Raw genomic sequence first — 20517 nt, 5'->3', positions numbered from 1 at the left:
GAAGCCCAGTAGCCTCAACAGCTTTTTCTTTGTTTGTTGGTTTTTTTCTGTCTTTCAGCAATATCTCCAGTTCCTGAAGCTAGCAAGGCTGTTCTAGAGTATAATAAAAATGAGACCTAACACTCTGGCTAAAATCCCTGCAGAGGACACCCTGTCATCCTCAGGGTATGATGCAGTCCAAATCATGGCTCAAATGCAAGAAGACAGTTATCATCCAGACAAGGACATTTCTACAGGTGAAGGTGAGTGCAGCACAAATTATGCCAGGGCAACGGATATACACAGAGGCCATCCCCAGCAAATCAAGCTGTGGACTCATACATGTGGTATCTGGCTCCTGCCTGCTCCCTCAGCCTCTTCTTATTTTCTTCAACCCTCTGCTCTCTGCTCCATCTAGGGTGGATTCCTTTTGCTCCATGTGCCTTTTCCACTTAAGGGCCTTGATCAATCCTTCCTGTTGCACCTTCCCTCAGAGTCCTGGTCTGCCCAGGGAAGCTCCCCATGGTTACATGACCACACTGGACCCACTCTGGACTCCTTGTTTTCTGTCCCAAGGACCAGAGGTGACAGTCAAAATACATAAGTGCTGTGGGGTAACGAATGAATCAAGGAACAAATAAATACAAGAATTAACAGTAATCTCCCTCTGTCTTAGCTAGCTAGGGATGCTATAACAAATTAGCATAGTGGGTAGCTTAAGTAACAGAAACTAGTTTTCTCACAGATCTGGAGGCTAGAAATTCAAGATCAGGATGTCAGCATGGTTGGGTTTTGGAGAGAGCCCTTTTCTTGACCTTTTCTTGAGCTGCTTTCTCTCTGTGTCCTTACCTGGTAGAGAAATCAAGGGCAAGCTCTCTGGTCTCTTCTTATAATGGCACTAATCTCATCATGGGGGCTCCATCCTCATGACCGCATACAACCTAATTCCCATCCAAAGGACACACCTCCAAATAGCCTTAGGGCTTCAATATGTGAATTTTGAGGGGGACACAATTCATTCAATGGCACCCTGTATTTCTCTACATAAATTAAACTATATGTTGAACAAATCTGCTTACTGAGTGATATGTCACAGTATAAACTATTCCAATAATTTCCAAGTTACTTCTTAAAAAACTACTTTAAAATAATTATGGATTCACAGAAGTTGCAAAAAATGATACAGAGAGGCCCTGTGTCCCCGTCACAGAGTTTCCTCTCATGGAAACATTTTACAAAACTCTAGTATGAAATCAAAGCTGGGGCATTGGTGTTGGTGCAATCCACAGAACTTTTTTCAGACTCCATCAGTCATACATATAGTGTATATATAGTGTGTGTGTGTGTCTGTGTTGTTCTTTAGTTGCTAAGTCTTGTCTGACTCTGCAACATCATGGACTGTAGCTCAACACCATGGACAGGCTCCTCTGTCCATAGATTTTCCTGGCAAGAATGTTGGAGTGGGCTGTCATTTCCTTCTCCAGGAGATCCTCCCAACCCAGGGATCAAATCCATGTCTCCTTCATTGGTAGGTGGATTTTCTACCACCAAGCCACTTGGAAAGCTGTTATGTGTCTGTAGCTTCATGCAATTATATCACATGTGTAGATTCACGTGACTATCACCACAATTAAGACACAGGACTGTTCCAGCACCACAAAGATCTCATGAGCTCTCCTTTTATAGTAAGACTCAATGCATTTCCTCACCATCCCCACCTGTTTCCAACTCTTGCAAGCACAAATTCGTTTTCCATCTCGGTAATTTTGTCATTTCAAGAATGCAATATCAATGTAATCAAATAGTATGTAATCTATTTTAAAATCACACAGTGTGTCATCTGAAGGTTAAACATAGATGGTGTGGTCTTATCTTTCAAGTGGAATGCCACTAGCTAAATGTGTGTCTTCTGGGTTATGATTTGACAGAGGAATCTGCACTGATGTTTCCAATGACCTCCTCATTACATCAGTAGCGGTGAGATGCCTGGCCTGTTTTGTCCTGGGGAGGGTTGCTACCTGCACACTCAGGTGGAGCACGTATGTGGATGCCAGAGCTTCCCATGTCCTCAGGAGAACCTGGACAACAGTGGCACCTCCAAGTCCCTGGTCTTGCTACCTGCTCCCCATCCCCAGAGACACAGGCCATCCCAGAGTAGCAGGTGGGCACTGCCACAGAACTCCATGTCCTGTTCAGGCTCTGAACATATCTGGACTACAGTAAAAAACAAAACAAGACAAAACCTTACACTCACCAGTCAGTACAGAAATCATTTCATCATTCTAATCATCTTCAATTGTACTCGTGTACATTTACTAACCACCACCTTTGTAATGTCCTGTTCCATGTCTGTCCTCTAACCCCCTCGAAATCAGATACCTCCTGGTCCTTTCATGTCACCAGCACCTACCTCCATGTCAGCAACATAGGCACACAAAGCATTTTTGCTGAATGAGAAAGTGAGAATATGTTTTGTAAATAGCGTATTAAATCTAAACTAATTTCTCTTAAGAAGAGACTATTCATTCCTTGCCTGAAAGATGCTTTCCCCTCAAATTCCACTGGAATTTTTTTTTTTTTTAAATCAAGAAAGACGGGAATGCACCAGCAGCTGTTAGTCTAAATGGCCTAGTTATGGTGTTCTCAATGGCTCCTGCCCTCCTGACTATTTTGAAATAAGCACAGGAAATTACGTAAATTGGCAATAAGAGTCCAACAGTTGGGATGGGGGAGGTATGCATATTTGCTTTTCCAATTTTCTGCTCCCCTACCAAGCGAACACATGGAGCTTTGACCCTCCATATGTTTTTAATGCGTGTCGGAGATAAACGTTCCAGCAAGTTGGAAGCAACAGGTTGAGTGCTCCCCCCATCCCCCGACTCCATGTGAAGCTGCTTCAAGCAGGCTGTGGACCTGAGGGAGAACAGAACAACCTCCTACAGCACTAGGCCTCAGAAAGTTCTGGACTCCTACCCTGCTGACTGGCTTGTGCAGAAAATTTTCCCTGACTTGCTCTGTCACCCACATCCAGTTATAAACCCAGGGGAGAGAGGACCGTGTCTGTCACCTTCTCCACCTTGTCCCCAGCATCTGGCTTAATCTCTGACTCAGGGTAGGGTTCAGAATATATTTGTCAGATAAATGAATGAATGATGAGAAGGGAAACAGGAGCATTAATCAGAGCTTTACAATTGCCAAAAGTCCCCTGGATTTCTGGCACTCATATCATCTGGTTCTTATCGCAAGAATGAGCAGAGACCATTGGCACTGGCCCTATAATTCAGGGGTTCTCAGCTTTGTCTGTGCATTACAGTCACCTGAAGGATTTGTACAAGGACAGATTGATGGTCATATCCCCAGAGTTTCTCATTCTCTGTGTCGGGGCCTTGACATCAGCATTTCTAATACACCTCCAGAGGATGTTGCTGCCATTGCTCCAGGGCTACAGTGTGAGAACCACTTCGGGAATAAATAGGGAAACTGGGTTGTAACTGCATCTCTTTTAACAATTAGATTTGTACTGCAGGTTTTAAGAAATGGCAACATTACTACCTACAGTGGAAAATCAGCCTTATCAGTTACAGTGTGATCTGAAGAACTTAGGAATGTATACCTTTAATCATGTGGTAAACAGACAGATGGGCCTTTCATCAGTGTGGATTCCATATTTAAAAGGCGTGTGTAGGAAAGAGCATGGGTTTTGGAGCCAGTAGGACCTGACTGAATTTCACTTCCCCGCCAACTGGCAAGGAGACCCTGGATGAATTAATGCTGTCAAAAGGTCTCAGAATATCCATCAGGAAGGTGCAGATAGTAAAAGATTCTTTTCAAAGTTGCTAGAAAAAAGAGTTAAAAAAAAGAGGAAGAAGAGTATTTCTACTTACTAAAAGATCAATTGGATTATGGGAAGAAAAATTGTCAATTTGTATAGCAAGGGATATAGTGCTTTTTGAAGCTATTTGGCTCCTGAGTTTTAGGTAGTGAAGGTTTTATTGGAAAATTTTATTTGGTTATTGAGCTTAGATAGTAAGAGTTTGGACAGAGAAAGATATTTATACATGTGAGGAGACGTTTTACAGAGCAGATGCTCAAAAAAAAAAAAAGATACAGAGATATAACTCAGAGATATTATAGATTTGGCTCCAGATTACCACATTAAAATAAGTATAGTGATAAAGCAAGACACACGGATTTTTTTGCTTTTACAGTACATATAAAAGTTGTATTTATAGGCTACTGTAGTCCATTAAGTGTGCAATAGCATTATGTCTAAAAGAACTAATTATAAACCTTAATTTAAGAATAATTTCCTTGCTAAAAAATGCTAACCATCCTCTGAGCCTTCATTGAGTCCTACTAAAAACATAAAAAACTCATTCATCACAGAAGATCACCGTAACAAATACACAATAATAAAAAGTTTGAAATATTGTGATAGTCACCAAAATGTGAAACCAAGACCCAAAGGGAGCAAGTGGAAAAATGGAGCCAATGGACTTGCTTGATGCAGAATTGCCACAAACCTTCAATTTGTAAGAAACCCTATCACTGTGAATTGCAATTGAGTGATATACGCCTGTAATAGAAAAATGAATGCAAGAGAATAATGTGTGGGTAAGAAAGTGGATAAATCATATGGGGAAGATCTCCATTACCTGAGTATCCATTATTTGAGAACTTGCAGGGAACAAACTGTGAAGGGACACTGAGATCATGGTAACATGAAAAATATCCACCAATGACACAACTATTCCAAAATTTGTGCCAACTTAAATTCTTCTTTGCTTCAGTTCAGTTCAGTTCAGTCACTCAGTCGTGTCCGACTCTTTGCGACCCCATGAACCGCAGCACGACAGGCATCCTTGTCCATCACCAACTCCCGGAGTCCACCCGAACCCATGTCCATAGAGCTGATGATGCCATCCAACCACCTCATCCTCTGTCGTCCCCTTCTCCTCCTGCCCTCAATCTTTCCCAGCATCAGGGTCTTTTCCAATGAGTCAGCTCTTGCATCAGGTAGCCAAAGTATTGGAGGTTCAGCTTCAACATCAGTCCTTCCAATGAACACCCAGGACTGATCTCCTTTAGGATGGACTGGTTGGATCTCCTTGCAGTCCCAGGGACTCTCAAGAGTCTTCTCCAACACCACAGTTCAAAAGCATCAATTCTTTGGCACTCAGCTTGCTTTACAGTCCAACTCTCACATCCATACATGACCACTGGAAAAACCATAGCCTTGACTAGATGGACCTTTGTTGGCAAAGTAATGTCTCTGCTTTTTAATATGCTGTCTAGGTTGGTCATAACTTTCCTTGCAAGGAGTAAGCGTCTTTTAATTTCATGGCTGCAACCACCATCTGCAATGATTTTGGAGCCCAGAAAAATAAAGTCAGCCGTTGTTTCCACTGTTTCCTCATCTATTTCCCATGAAGTGATGGGACCAGATGCCATGATCTTAGTTTTCTGAATGTTGAGCTTTAAGTCAGCTTTTTCACTCACTTTTATCAAGAGGCTCTTTAGTTCTTCTTCACTTTCCGCCATAAGGGTGGTGTCATCTGCATATCTGAGGTTATTGATATTTCTCCCAGCAATCTTGATTTCAGCTTGTGCTTCCTCCAGCCCAGGGTTTCTCATGATGTACTCTGCATATAAGTTAAATAAGCAGGGTGACAATATACAGCCTTGATGTACTCCTTTTCCTATTTGGAACCAGTCTGTTGTTCCATGTCCAGTTCTAATGTTGCTTCCTGACCTGCACACAGGTCTCTTCCTTGCTGAGCATCCATTTTGCTCATTAGGCCATAGTCTTAGTTGGTTCCCCTCTCTTCCTGTCCTTTGGGTGCCCACTGGTGAAGAGCAAATCTTACAAATAGCACAGAATCACAAACTAGATGAAAAGATGTTAGAGATCTGTTCAAGTCACATAGAAAGAGGGATCTAGCAGAGTTAGACAAATGTACACCTGAATAAGAGGAAATCCAGAAGGATGGTGTTTTAACGTTTTCAAAAGGTAATCATTTAGCTATCAAAGGGCTGTGTGAAACACTAAAGAAATGAAGGAGCTCTCCGGTATTTTTGCATAATAATGGACTCTTTGTGATAAAACTGCTGAGTTCAAACAAGAAGTGATGATACTATACTTTGTTACCACAAATTTTGTCAGAAATACCATGTTAAAAAAAAAACAAAACAAAACACAACCCACATGATTCTTGCTTTTTGTAAGAATCAGTATATACTACAATTATGACCCAAGTCAAGGGTCTGCAGACTGTAGCTCGAGAACCAAATCTGACCCATCACCTGAGTTTGTAAATAAATACTAGAGCACAGCAATGCCCATTCATTTGCTTATTGTCCATGGCTGCTTATATATTACAGCTGAAGCCTTGACTAGCTACAGCAGAGATCCCATTGTTCACAAAGCCAAAAATACTTACTATCTGGCCCTTTGCAGACAAAGTTTGCTGACTTGTGATCTAAGTATTTTTTTTAATAAACTTTTCCTTATTTTATTTTTATAAGATATTTTTCTAATAAACAATTTTCCCTCCACTCTTTCCAACAGCATTTTGATTTCTAAGTTGATTTATTCTAGGTGATGCTTAACCCCACTTCTCCCCGAATTATTCCTAGCTGATGAGGCCACTCTATAATTCAGACAAAACGTGGCTATTCATAGAAATCAATCATTGCTGGTTCCTAATTTAAGAATGCTCAGAACCAGACTGACAGTGTTTGAATTGCAGTACTATTCTTCCTACCTGTGAGTGTGGGCAAGCTTTCTATCCTCTGGGTCTCAGTTTCCTCTTCTGTCAAATGAGTTTAATAGCATTAACTTTGCACAGTTAGGGACTAAAACAAGATAATGAAGGCCAGGCTCTTATCCCATCACTGGAGCACAGTGTACACACACAGTGGTAGCTTTTGTGATTTTTATGTGTCTAATTTCTCTTTGGTTTGGAATGGCAGTTTACACAGCCTAGATTCTGAGCTCTGATTTCCTCCAGGCATTCTCTGAGTTGCTTGTTCTAAGGCCCTCCTCTAGCACGCCAGTTTATAAAGTCCTACAAGGAGTGGAAGCAAGTTCTTTTCCAAACCAACCAGTCTGCTCTGCTAGAAAGAGCAAGGCATGAGTGAAGAATTTATCTTCACTTTTAAAGGTGTTTCCTTAGTCAGTTGATGGCATAAATATCTGCAGTAGCAGCCAGGGGGAAACTTTTCACAACAGTCCGACTCCAGCAGGGGGAGAGAGCCCAATACAGCTTGCATATAAATACTCCCAGATGCTCTGACTTCAAGAGGGGAGGCATTTTGTCATCAGGAGAAGTGGACAAACATGACAGCTGTACGGCAGTGATGGTAATGAGGGTGGTAATCAGCAGGCCAGGGGAGAGCAAGATGATTTCCTGACTAGATCATGGGGGAGGAACAATACTGGCTTTATTCCTCCAGACCTCATCCTAGTGTTCTCGCAGGAACAATCCTTGTTGTTCCCCTGGTGGGCAGCTTCTAAGTCAGCATGCCACAATCCCACCTCTTTATATTCCTGCCTCTATGTAACTCCCTGCCCCTGTGTATGGACTGGAACTTGTGACTTGCTTCCAACCAACGGAAAAAAATGATGGGATATCACTTCTGTGATTAGGCTACAAATGTGTCTAGCATTCATCTTGTCAGCAGACTCTCTCTACTGCCTCTCAGCTTGTTCATTTTCATGAAATAAGCTGCCATACAGAGAACCCCACCTGTCAAGGAACTAAGGCCCAACAACACTCCAGGAACTGGAATTCAATTTTGGCTATCCTGTTGACAACCGTGAACAGTAGATTCTTCACCAACTGAACTTTCAAATGAAACCCCACCCTGGCCCGACATTTTGATTCTAGCTGTGAGAGACCCTGAAGCCAAGTACCCAGTTAAGGTATGCCCAGACTCCTGACCCACATGAGGTGTGGGATAATAAATATGGGTTATTTGAAGCTACTTCATTTTAGGGTAGTTTGTTATGCAGCAGTAGATTACTAACACAGATTTCTTTCTTAAAGTTAAAAAGTATATAAATGTACATTTCTGCTGAGAGTTGGTGATGAGTTGTCATTTAGTTGGTTTTCTCTTAGTTTGGATTCTTCAAAAACTGTATAGATAGGTTAATCTGCCTGAAGAATACTTCAGATATTACCCTTCCTCTATTTAAACACCTTCATTGACTTTTATTGATTGAAGGAAAGAAGGACTACTTTTCCAAGTGTCATTCAAAGCTCCCCTGGATATCTACTTTCTGCCAGATGTTAGAACAATCTTCCTAAAACACCAATTACTATTAAAATAAAAGAAAATTCAAACAACTCAATCAAAATATGGGTAGAAGATCTACATTGGCATTTCTCCAAAGAAGATATACAGATGGTCAACAACCACATGAAAAGATGCTCAACATCACTAATTATTAGAGAAATACAAATCAAAACTACAATGAGGTACCACCTTACACTGGTCTGAATGGCCATCATCAAAAGTCTACAAACAATAAATGCCAGAGAGGGTGTGGAGAAAAGGGAATCCTCTTGTACTGTTGGTGGGAAAGTAAATTGATACAGCCATTAAGGAGAACAGCATGAAGGTTCCATAAAAACTAAAAACAGAACTACCATATGACCAAGCAATCCTACTCCTGGGCATATACAAAGAGAAAATCATAATTCAAAAAGATACATGCACGCCAATGTTCATTACAGCACTATTTACAATAGGTAGGACATGAAAGCAACCTAAATGGCCATCAATAAAGGAATGAATAAGAAAGATGTAGTACATATATACAGTGGAATATTACTCAGCCATTAAAAGGAACAAAACTGGGTCATCTGTAGAGATGTGGATGGACCTAGAGACTGTCATACAGAGTGAAGTAGGTTAAAGAAAAAGAAATATTGTCTATTAACGCATATATGTGAAAGCTAGAAAAATGGTATAGATGATCTTATTTGCAAAACAGAAATAGAGACACAGATATAGAGGACAAAGGTATGGACACCAAGGGAGGAACAGGGGGAATGGGATGAATTGGGAGACTGGGATTGACATATATGAGGACTGACAGGATGGATTATCCTATGTAGCCAACTTATGCACTGTGCCATCTCCTGTCCCTTCTTTTCCTCCATCCATCTTTGAGACACATGCTTTCTCTTAACCTCCATTGCCTTTCTCCTCTCTGGAAAATTTATACTTAAAGATTCAGCTAGATGATCAGTGTAATCAAGAGGAAAAACAAAGAACCCCAAACATACTCATTTCTTTAGATCTGCACAGATGAACTTTAGAAGGATCCAGAAGAAATCAGTGACACTGGTTGTGCTGGGGGCAGGTGGTGGGGTGGGTATTCAGTAGGCTTAAGGGATAAAGGTTGGGAGAGAAAATTTTCACTGTATATCCTCTGGTATCTTTGTAATTTTCTAGCATGTGAGCACATTGACTTAATCAAGCACCAAAGAAAACAGCTACAAAGAAGGAAAGAAAGTTAATTTCTTGACTCATCCTTGTTAAGAAGCCTTATTTCCCCACACTGAGTTAATCGTGGGATGACCTGCTTACTTATCTGTCAACCCCTCTAGTATATGAGGCTGTAGGTTCATTCCTTATTCACTCTGTATCTCCGTCCCCCACTGTCTAGTGCAGCGGCTGCTACTTCACGGGTCCTTGAAATATCTGAGGAATGAAAGAGCTGCACTTCCTCACCACTCCCTGGGCAGATACTAACCGCCTCCCTGTGAGCTCTGGACTTTACTGCCTCTGGACTGTGCCCTACTGATCCCTTTGCCTATATTTTCTTTCCCCCCATCATTTCACTTTTGATTTCTCTTCATCTTTCAAGACCCATCTCAGATTTCACCATAAGAAGTCATCTTCTCCTTCCCTGACGTCCAGTAGCATGACTGAGGAGTTCTGCAACTTTTCCGTTTATGTCCAGGGTTGGCAAACTACACCTCCTGAGCCAAATCTGGTCTAAGTGTGGTTCTGTGAGTGAAGATCCCATTCTTCTACCTATTGCCTCTGGGTGTTTTCCTTAACAAAGGCAGAGTTGAGACTCTAAAGCCCTGCAGGGCCAGAAAGTAAAAAATCTTTATAGGAAAAGCTTGTTGATCTCTGACTTATACCTTAATTATACCTATTGACTATTCTGCTCATTAAAACTCAAATTTGTACTCAAACTCTGTGTTGGATCCAGCCAAATTCATCACCCTGGCAAAAGGCTGCCCCCTCCTCCCTGGAGCCTGCCAAGGACCATCTCATTCCTGACTTGCCCTACCTCTAGGGCTTCTGGAGTCCTTTCCTGCTTCAGGTTGGAATGTGCTCTCCCTACCTCCCTGGAACTCAGCTCACCCCAGACCACTTTCTTATCATTTTCTGAGTCACATTTAGGTCTTCTGCTCAGAGAGGCCTTCCAGGACCACCTCATTGGGGAGGACCACTGCTGATCTTGCTGCAACACTGCACATTTTTACAACGCAGTTCTGCAAACTGAACATATTTTTATTTATTGCTTGAATTTTTTCTCTCTCCTACCAGACCATGAGGTCCTTGAGGGTAGGCTCATATCTATCTAGTTTACCACAGTATTTGCAGTGTCTAGGATAGCGGCTGTCACACACTGTGGTAAGGACTGTAGGAAATACTATTTACTGACTGACTAAACAGATGAATAAATGAATACATTTTCATCTCCATCAAAGTGACTACCTGAGAGTCTAACAGGCACTCAAAATTATTTGTTGAATGAATGATGTAGGAGAAGATATTTAGTCATGATAATACTGATAGATGAAAGTAACTCGTTTCATGGTTCGCTTAACCTTTTAATATCAGCTCATGGAAAAGAATAGCTTTCTTCAGCTCCATTTAAATTATTCAGGATAAAGGAAAGAAAGTACGCTCTCGAGGGACACACTAGAATATCCCCTAATCGTGTCTGTGTATTTGTGTGTGTGTGCGTACGTGCCTGTGTGTGTGAGTCAAACAGAGAGATACACATCAGCCTGTAGGTCTCTCAGTCAAGCTGTTGTCCATAGGCCGGGGGGACAGGGGAAAAGAAAGGACACCACAAACATGCTGCCAGTGGGCTGCAAAATCTGTTTTTCCTCAGAACCAGCAGTTCAGAAGTTGGAATACTCACTCAATATAGTTTTTAAAGCAATGCTGTTTTGGACCATAAAACTGATGCATACATTGCAAAAGAATTTAAAAGCTAAACAAAATGTAAACAAGAAAATAAAAATTACCCTTAATCTCGCCATCATGGTTGCCTATTTTTTTCTTGTGTATTTGTGTTTTAAATTCCTTTCTCCCCTCTCTCCTTTCTGTCTCTTTCTGTCTCTCTCTCACACAGACACACACACACACACACGGTATCTATTTAGCATTCTATGTGTTTTGTACACCAACTATACCTCAATAAAAAATAAAACAAATGTGTTTTGACAACATTTTAAAGAACTGTATATTATTACAGTTAATTTACCCTAATCCCTTGCATCAGTTGTTTTTATTCACTGCTATCAGTCTACAACTAATACATAATTCTACAATGAACAAATTTGCTAACTTTGCATTTTCCTTAAGGAGCTTTATAAAAGCAGCATTACTGGCTAAAGGAGTATACTGTGGACCAGCACAGCCAAATTAATTGTGTGGGAATGATAAAAGTCCACAGTCTTAATCTCATTCATATCTATTTTACCACCCCCTCATCAAAGAATTTCACCAAAATTGTTACATTGTTAAACACATAATACTTTTATATTTCATTAGAAAACATCAACTAAAATGCTTACCAATTAAATCTCTTTTTCTATACATTTATTTTCCCTGTTCACATCTCTTTTGAAGATCAAATATTCAATTCAACTTAAAGGATATCATCTATGTGCTTGATTATACTTCCAATCAGAAGAAACATTTTAAGTGTAGTATATGAGAATCATTTGATATAAACAATCAAATTTATATAGGCTGGAATACTACTACAACAATAAAAATTTGTGATTTAACAGTTCACTTACTCTCTCAGCTGATTTACTGATCCATTTTAACTCTTTGGAGTACAGAACACCTGCATAGAAACAAAAGAATGGATTTGAAAAGCCGAAATTAGGATTAAGGACCAGGCTCTCAGGCAACAATCCTCAAGGTCTGGTGCAAGTACAAAATACAACAAAGTTACCTGGTGGGGCTGTGCCTAGTCCAAACCTGCAATTCAGATGATCCTGTTGTGAAAGTCCAGGGATCTTAACAAGAATTGTAACAAGGAATGTTAATAAGAACAAAGCTAGTGGAGGTGATGGAATTCCAGTTGAGCTATTTCAAATCCTCAAAGAGGATGCTGTGAAAGTGCTGCACTCGATATGCCAGCAAATTTGGAAAACTCAGCAGTGGCCATAGGACTGGAAAAGATCAATTTTCATTCCAATCCCAAAGAAAGGCAATGCCAAAGAAAGCTCAAACTACTGCACAATTGCACTCATCTCACATGCTAGTAAAGTAAAGCTCAAAATTCTCCAAGCCAGGCTTCAGCAATATGTGAACCGTGAACTTCCAGATGTTCAAGCTGGTTTTAGAAAAGGCAGAGGAACCAGAGGTCAAATTGCCAATATCCGCTGGATCATCGAAAAAGCAAGAGAGTTCCAGAAAAACATCCACTTCTGCTTTATTGACTATGCCAAAGCCTTTGACTGTGTGGATCATAATAAACTGTGGAAAATTCTGAAAGAGATGGGAATACCAGACCATCTGACCGGTCTCTTGAGAAACCTGTATGCAGGTCAGGAAGCAACAGTTAGAACTGGACATGGAACAACAGACTGGTTCCAAATAGGAAAAGGGGTATGTCAAGGCTGTATATTGTCACCCTGCTTATTTAACTTATATGCAGAGTACATCATGAGAAACGCTGGGCTGGAAGAAACACAAGCTGGAATCAAGATTGCCAGGAGAAATATCAATAATCTCAGATATGCGGATGACACCACCCTTATGGCAGAAAGTGAAGAAGAACTAAAGAGCCTCTTGATAAAGGTGAAAGAGGAGAGTGAAAAAGTTGACTTAAGGCTCAACGTTCAGAAAACTAAGATCATGGCATCTGGTCCCATCACTTCATGGGAAATAGATGGGGAAACAGTGGAAACAGTGTCAGACTTTATTTTTTGGGGCTCCAGAATCACTGCTGATGGTGATTGCAGCCATGAAATTAAAAGACGCTTACTCCTTGGAAGGAAGGTTATGGCCAACCTAGATAGCATGTTTAAAAGCAGAGACATTACTTTGCCAACAAAAGTCCGTCTAGTCAAGGCTATGGTTTTTCCAGTGGTCATGTATGGATGTGAGAGTTGGACGGTGAAGAAAGCTGAGCGCCGCAGAATTGATGCTTTTGAACTGTGGTGTTGGAGAAGACTCTTGAGAGTCCCTTGGACTGCAAGGAGATCCAATCAATCCATCCTAAAAGAGATCAATCCTGGCTGTTCATTGGAAGGTCTGATGTTGAAGCTGAACCTCCAATACTTTGGCCACCTCATGCGAAGAGTTGACTCATTGGAAAAGACCCTAATGCTGGGTAGGATTGGGGGCGGGAGGAGAAGGGGACGACAGAGGATGAGATGGTTGGATGGCATCACCGACTCGATGAACATGGGTTTGGGTAGACTCCGGGAGTTGGTGATGGACAGAGAGGCCTGGCGTGCTGCAATTCATGGGGTCGCAGAGAGTCGGACACGACTGAGCGACTGAACTGAACTACTCCTTGGAAGGAAGGTTATGGCCAACCTAGATAGCATATTTAAAAGCAGAGACATTACTTTGCCAACAAAAGTCCATCTAGTCAAGGCTATGGTTTTTCCAGTGGTCATGTACGGATGTGAGAGTTGGACTATGAAGAAAGCTGAGTGCCGAAGAATTGATGCTTTTGAACTGCGGTGTTGGAGAAGACTCTTGAGAGTCCTTTGGACTGCAAGGAGATCCAACCAGTCCATCCTAAAAGAGATCAATCATGGGTGTTCATTGGAAGGTCTGATGTTGAAGCTGAAACTCCAATACTTTGGCCACCTCATGCAAAGGGTTGATTCATTGGAAAAGATCCTAATGCTGGGTAGGATTGGGGGTGAGAGGAGAAGGGGACGACAGAGGTTGAGATAGTTGGATGGCATCATCAACTCGATGGACATGGGTTTGGGTAGACTCTGGGAGTTGGTGATGGACAGGGAGGCCTGGTGTGCTGCAATTCATGGGGTCGCAAATAGTCGGACACGAGTGAGCGACTGAACTGAACTGAATAAGAATCTTGCAATTTAGGAATGGCTATAGACTTTCTTCTTTTCCCTGACTCTGCTGTGCTTTATCCACAGTCTAGTGAACCTGTACACATATTCTGAGCAAGACAGCTCTTATTCAAACAGGATCCTGACAAGTGGGACTTGCCACAAGGACATGTTTTTCTTCGTTGGATACGACCTATTAACTATGGGGGGTTTCACTCACAGTCACCCATAGAGAAGAAGCATGTGTCCTAGAAATATGCTGCTGCTGCTGCTAAGTCGCTTCAGTTGTGTCCAACTCTGTGCGACCCCATTGACGGCAGCCCATCAGGCACCTCCATCCCTGGGATTCTCCAGTCAAGAATACTGAAGTGGGTTGCCATTTCCTTCTCACCTAGAAATGTAAGTATAGAAATACAATACTCAAAGGATAATCCTTAATGTAAGAATCTGTGAGGATGATATGGGCTCCTCTCCTGTTCAGGAGTAAGGCTGGTCTTTGACTTAGGGGTGAAGCCCCACTGGTCTGGGGTAAGAGTTGGGTGTGATAGGTGAGCAGAACTTGTAAAGTAAGGTAGAGACAAACCTTGGAAGAGGAGAAAAAGGTTGGCCATAGAACACAGGAGATAAAGTCCCAGAGAAATTCTGTAATATATCCAGAGGGAAAGCATCTTTCTGAGCAATATTCTTCAAATATTACTGCTCATGACTCCTAAAATGCTTTTGAAAAATTATTTATCCTTCATCTATGTTACTATCACAATTATTTTTATTTGCATTTAATTGGTCAAAACAACAAATATATGCATTATAAATTTTGGTAAATAATTACAAAACACAAGAAGTAAAATTTTAATGGAAGTGTGTATCTTAAATGAGTTTGGGTTTTTCTCTCCTATTAACTCCAGAATACGTCTTATTGTCCAAGTGAGACAGAATTCAGCATCAATTTTAGTCCTTCTGTCCACAACCCCCCCCAATCTCTGCCACCTTTTAATCACAATTGTAAGGACTGAAAACTTTGGTTCACATAAGTAGATGGACGTGGAAAGAGTTTTGTTACAGCAACATCACTCAAGTCTTTAAACTCTTCCAAGCCATTTGTCAAAAATTATATGGTGATCTATCATCAAAAATTATTTTTAATGATCAACTGACAACTCCATCAGATTCTTCTTCAATTCTGTTGAAAGCAAAGAACTGAGAAGGATTTGTAACCCAATCACTAGAATCATTCATTTTCTCAACACTAACAGCTAAAGTTTGAATCACTCCTTTGTCTGAAGTCCTGGATTTTTTACCCTGGGGGAATGCACCACAGTAAGATTCAAATGGGCGAGAGGTGGGCCTCCCTTTGATAAAAGGGGAAAAATGCAGCCAAGAGAAGGGAAGTGGGAGGGAACCAGCTGGGGCCCATGCTACAAATCCAGATGCTTCCTTCTTGGGTTGTGGTGTCCTGGAGCAGGCCACTCCAGGAGCCCACATTGTGAGGCTCTGGCAGGAGAACTTGCATGCCACATGCATGCTCTCAGAGCACTTTTAGAAGACTCTAGAGAGGAGCTGACAATCTGGAAATTATTCCTTTAAAACCGTTCATGCAAAGTTGCCCTCAAAAATCTTCATGTCAAGTATCATAGAAATAGCAGATTCAGGCAAAAATCATCAACATAGGCTAGAACTGGTGAGGAATAGGACAGTTACTAAACATGAAGATGAAACATAAAGTATCACTAAATACGACATACTTATAGAGCACAGAAAGCTGTGAACTGTACATGGACAAACAGTGGGTCCCTACAGAGAGGATGCACTGAGACATACATAGCATCATTTCTGATAGTTCTACCTGAAAAGTGTACCTTGAATTGCATCTTGGGGAAATGTTTAGAGAAACTCAAATGGAGGGATGTTCTACAAAATAATTGGCCTGTACTCTTCAAAAATGTCCAGACAAATGTAGTATGTGATCACAATTGGATCCAGACCTGTACACCCATTACTGGGAAAATGGGTGAAATGCAAAAGAAGTCTGTAGATTAGAAGGCATCACCATTTCATGGCTGTACTATGACGATATGGGGAAAGGCTCTTATTTTTAGTGAAGAGACTTTGGAGTATTAAGGTGTAATATGTATTAACTCAGCAGTGTAACTTTTTATGGCTCTGAAAAAATATAAGTACATATATTGAAGGAGTGATAAAACTGTGAGGAACCTGAGTGAAGAATACACAGGAACTCACCGTACTGTTATAGAAGCTTTTCTGAAAGTATGAAATAATTTTAAAATAAATCATTAAAACATCTTATTCTCCTGGGGAGCTGCAAAGCCCTAGTTTAAAGATCACTAGATTTTTTTTTTTTTTTTTTTAGAAGCTTCATGGACAAAAATAAAGACTTCAGGAGTTCAAAGCCAGTGTGAACACATAAAAGAATTCATTACAAGTAAGAAGGTCCTCATTGTGTAGTAGGAATAAAATCACGCAGAGATAAGTGAGTGAGTCTCAAAGAAGGGGGAGTAGAGAAGTTCCCTTGTACATAGGTAATGACTATATTTTTGATTCTCCTTTTATTTTCCTTTTGCCCTCCCCAAATTACTACTATGTTTACATAATGAGGGAAATTCTTATATTCAGAGGTCTCAAAACTACATCCTAGAAATGACCAAACCAACCTAGAGATATACTTGTTTAGGGTTTTACTTATGACAATGGCTAAAAACACAAACAAATATTGCTCTACCTGATTTTTTAGAACTAAGAGTTGGTGTGTTTTTAGTATAAGTAGAAAGCTCTCAAGTCCATGTCTGGCCCTGAAGTCATGGTACTGCTCAAGGTATAGGGATGGAATGTGCCTTTTTCTCTCCAGTTCACTGCAAAAGGGTGGATGAATGTCATGACTACTTTTGTGCAGGTCCTAGAAAAGAGCCAACAAATAATTTTTTGAAACAGGACTTAGTGGTTCAAGAGGATTACTGTGAAATGTTCTACTCTTCATGCAGTTCTCAGAAACCAGAATAAAACTGACCAAAACTGGAGACATTTTCATCTGGAACACATTGGTCTGTAATAATAGGACTTTAACTACTTGACTTTTGTAAGCAAAATTATTCTGGAGAAGTAACTTTTTCATACAATTGTATGTGTGTGTGTGTGTGTGTGTGTGCATGTGTGCAGAGGCACAGTCTATCCTGTTTGACTCTTTGAGACCCCACAGACTGTAGCCCATCAGGCTCCTCTGCCTATGGGATTTTCCAGGCAAAAATAGTGAAGTTAGTTATCATTTCCTTCTCCAAGGTAATGAATTTGAAGTTTATGCAAAGAGAAGGCAGCTGAAGAAAGGTTGAAAAATTCTTCCACAGACATTAGCAGGATACCTTAAAACCTGAAACGGGCATAAGATAGAAACTAAGCATAGGTCATGCCCTCTGATGTCCATCTCTGGTATTTTTCATTGATTAAAACGATGATAACTCTTGTTCAGTGTAGCCAACAGAATAACCTGCATTCTGGTCAGGACTGGATTTTCCTCTTTGTGTCCAACTATGACATGATCTGATCTCACACGGGCTCTTTCATGCTATGATGCACATTTCTTTATTCTTGGTCCTTACTGTGAAATATCTGCCTCTAATATTTTATCAATTGATTTTTGCTACCAGCTTTGCTTCCTTCTCATTGACTTTGCAAACAATGGCTATCGCTATGCCATACTGTAGGTTCTGTTTCCAACCGACTACAATCTCTGTTTCTGTCTAGATTCTCAACCTAAATATTTTCTGCACTGCAATGACTTGGAATGGTTACTATTTAAGTAAGAGAAGGCAAGTTGCCCTTATCTCACCACCTGATTGCTATAGGCCTCTTGGAGTCCTCTACTAGACAGGATTTTGAAACTTTTTCTGGGCTCAGTGGGAGAGCACGCCATGACTGATTAATGATGTCTGCTATGGCCTCAGGGAGAAATACAGTGATATGTTGGTATGTGAGGGTAGGCAGCCTCTTTGGGAATCCCCATTGATCCCTCTCCTGGTATTCTCTTTGAGAGTGGGTGGGACCTAGTGACTTGCCTGGAACAAATAGAATACAGCAAAAGTGATGGAATGTCACATCTATGTTTAGGCTATAGAAGACTGTGACCTCCATCTTGCTGGAAGATGCTCTCTTGCTGGCCTTGATGAAGCAAGCTAGCTGCCTTGGTGGAATGGCTCATGTAACAAGGAACTGGGGAGGGGGGGGTGCTGCAGACAACAGCCAGCAGAGAAGTGAAGGTCTCAGTCCAACAGTACTTGAGGACTGGAGGCCTGCCTTCAGACGAGACCCCAGCTGTGGCAAAGACACCTTGACTGGCAGCATGTCAGACACTCTGAAGTAAAGGATCCAGCTGAACATGCTGGATTCCTAACCCACAGAAACTGCATGATAATAAATGTGTGTTCTTCCAAGCTGGTAAGTTTCAGGGTAGTTTTTTACATAGCAATAGATAACTAATATACCATGTACATGCTATCCCTCATTTAATCATTTCATGCACATTACTGAGGAACAGAAAGATGACAGGGGCAGTGCTACACACTTAGCAAACAGTAAGAAACTGTAGCTAAATTTAAGGGAGGAAGTACAAATATCATAAGATCAACTGCAAGAACTCAAGACACAGCTATCAGAGTGGCGAGGCAAACTGTTCTGGAGAACCCAGCCAACTCAGAATTTAACTATATTTGTCACCCAATTCAATGAAGTTCACAACAGTCTTTATTTCTCTTATCCCGCACTTATGTATGATTCCTAGTTTTTCTCTCTTCTTCACCAGAACAGAGGCTTTATAAGAAAAGACACCCTTTCACTGGAAAAGAGTGTACCCAGCACAGTGTCTGGCACATACAAGGCTCCCATAACTATTTATTGAATAAATGAATGTCTACGTTTTCTTGACTGTCAATAACTCACAAAATATTGCCATACATCTAAGAAAAATAAGTACTGAAATGATTATAATAAAGATTTTCTTTACCCTGTAAAGTGAGCAAGTCTCAGTATCTGGCCAATTCACTCATTTAAGGCATCTAATTCCCTGATAATGTCAGTTAAAAGGGACCTTACTGTAATAAGTACCATAAATTATTCATGGCTAATAACACAGTGCTCAAGGTCAAGTGAAATCTGATGGAAAATCTCTTCACTGAGGAAAAATCAGTTGCTGGTTATTATCGCAACTTTCACAGCCTCTGTTTACAGAGCTTCTCGCCTTCTGATATGTTTGTTCAACAGGGACCACAGCCACCAAATTCATTGTATGGAAAATAAGGCAATTTCGTTTATCTGACTGCCTGCTTCTCTGCTGCTAGGAATTTCCTTATTCTTATAAAGGATATTATTTTTGTCTTTTAACTATTATAAAGAGAGCAGGAAATCAGTTAGGTACGATAGAGACAGAATAAGGGAAAAAATAGATTATCTGTTAAAAAGAAACACAGAAAGCAAGTATTACGAAACTTCTGAGATGAGCCCTGAACTGCTTCACCTATAAAATCTAGAACCTACACTGAAGGGATAAGTTTAGCATTAGCTTGGCTGGTAAAATGGCCAAAGGGTGTGTCATCTTTATTCACTGAGAACAAGAAATGGCATTTAGGTTTCTCCTGTTGCTCTGTGTTGAGAAGGATTTTGAGGCCCAGTGGAGGAGCCCTATGACTGATTAATGATGGCACAGAGTCTAGAACAGATGTGTTAGTAAGTTTATTTACAAGTCTTAGATTTCTCTAATGTGATGCAATTTCAGGGTAAATTGTGACTCAGTGAAATCCAATTATGATTTCTTTTTTTTAAAAAAATTGCAATAGCATGACCAGACATCTTTCTAAATTCAAGAAAAAAAAATTCTCCTCTTTTACCTTAGATTTAAACTTTCCTTCAACAGGTTATTTTAGTTTAGGGAAGGATTTCAGGCTCTGAAATGTTACCAGGCTTCCCATGAGGGAAAAACAAAGCCCACAAAAAATGAATCATTTTTCAAAGGTGACAGAATCCCCTGATGCCTCTGCCTTATGTGTTTGCATTTCACTGGAAAGCAATAACTACATGTCCACTGGTGATTTGCTTTAATCTTAAGATAAATAAAACCTGTTGGAGCAGAAACTGGGAACAGGGTGGTCAGAGGGTAAACAGCATTGCGAGTACTTTGTTCTCACATTGCACATGATTTCCTTGGGGCATCTAGCCCTTCACCAACCTA

General features: G+C 40.7%; 1 protein-coding gene across 2 annotated transcripts in view; it reads right to left on the bottom strand.

The window, feature by feature from the left end:
* LRIG1 (leucine rich repeats and immunoglobulin like domains 1) overlaps positions 1-20517 on the bottom strand; it is a 539770-nt gene that overhangs the window by 215432 nt on the left and 303821 nt on the right. For both annotated transcript variants that reach the window (XM_081528432.1, XM_081528434.1), the window contains one exon: positions 12042-12091. The gene's annotated coding sequence lies outside the window, so the exon portion shown is untranslated. The remainder of the gene's footprint in view (positions 1-12041; positions 12092-20517) is intronic.

Source organism: Giraffa tippelskirchi, chromosome 9 (genome assembly GCF_054371585.1).
Source record: "Giraffa tippelskirchi isolate mGirTip1 chromosome 9, T2T-mGirTip1v1.2.pri, whole genome shotgun sequence".
In the NCBI taxonomy this organism is placed as follows: domain Eukaryota; kingdom Metazoa; phylum Chordata; class Mammalia; order Artiodactyla; family Giraffidae; genus Giraffa; species Giraffa tippelskirchi.
The sequence above is the reverse complement of the archived record's forward strand: the minus strand, read 5'-3'. Positions and strand labels throughout refer to the sequence as shown.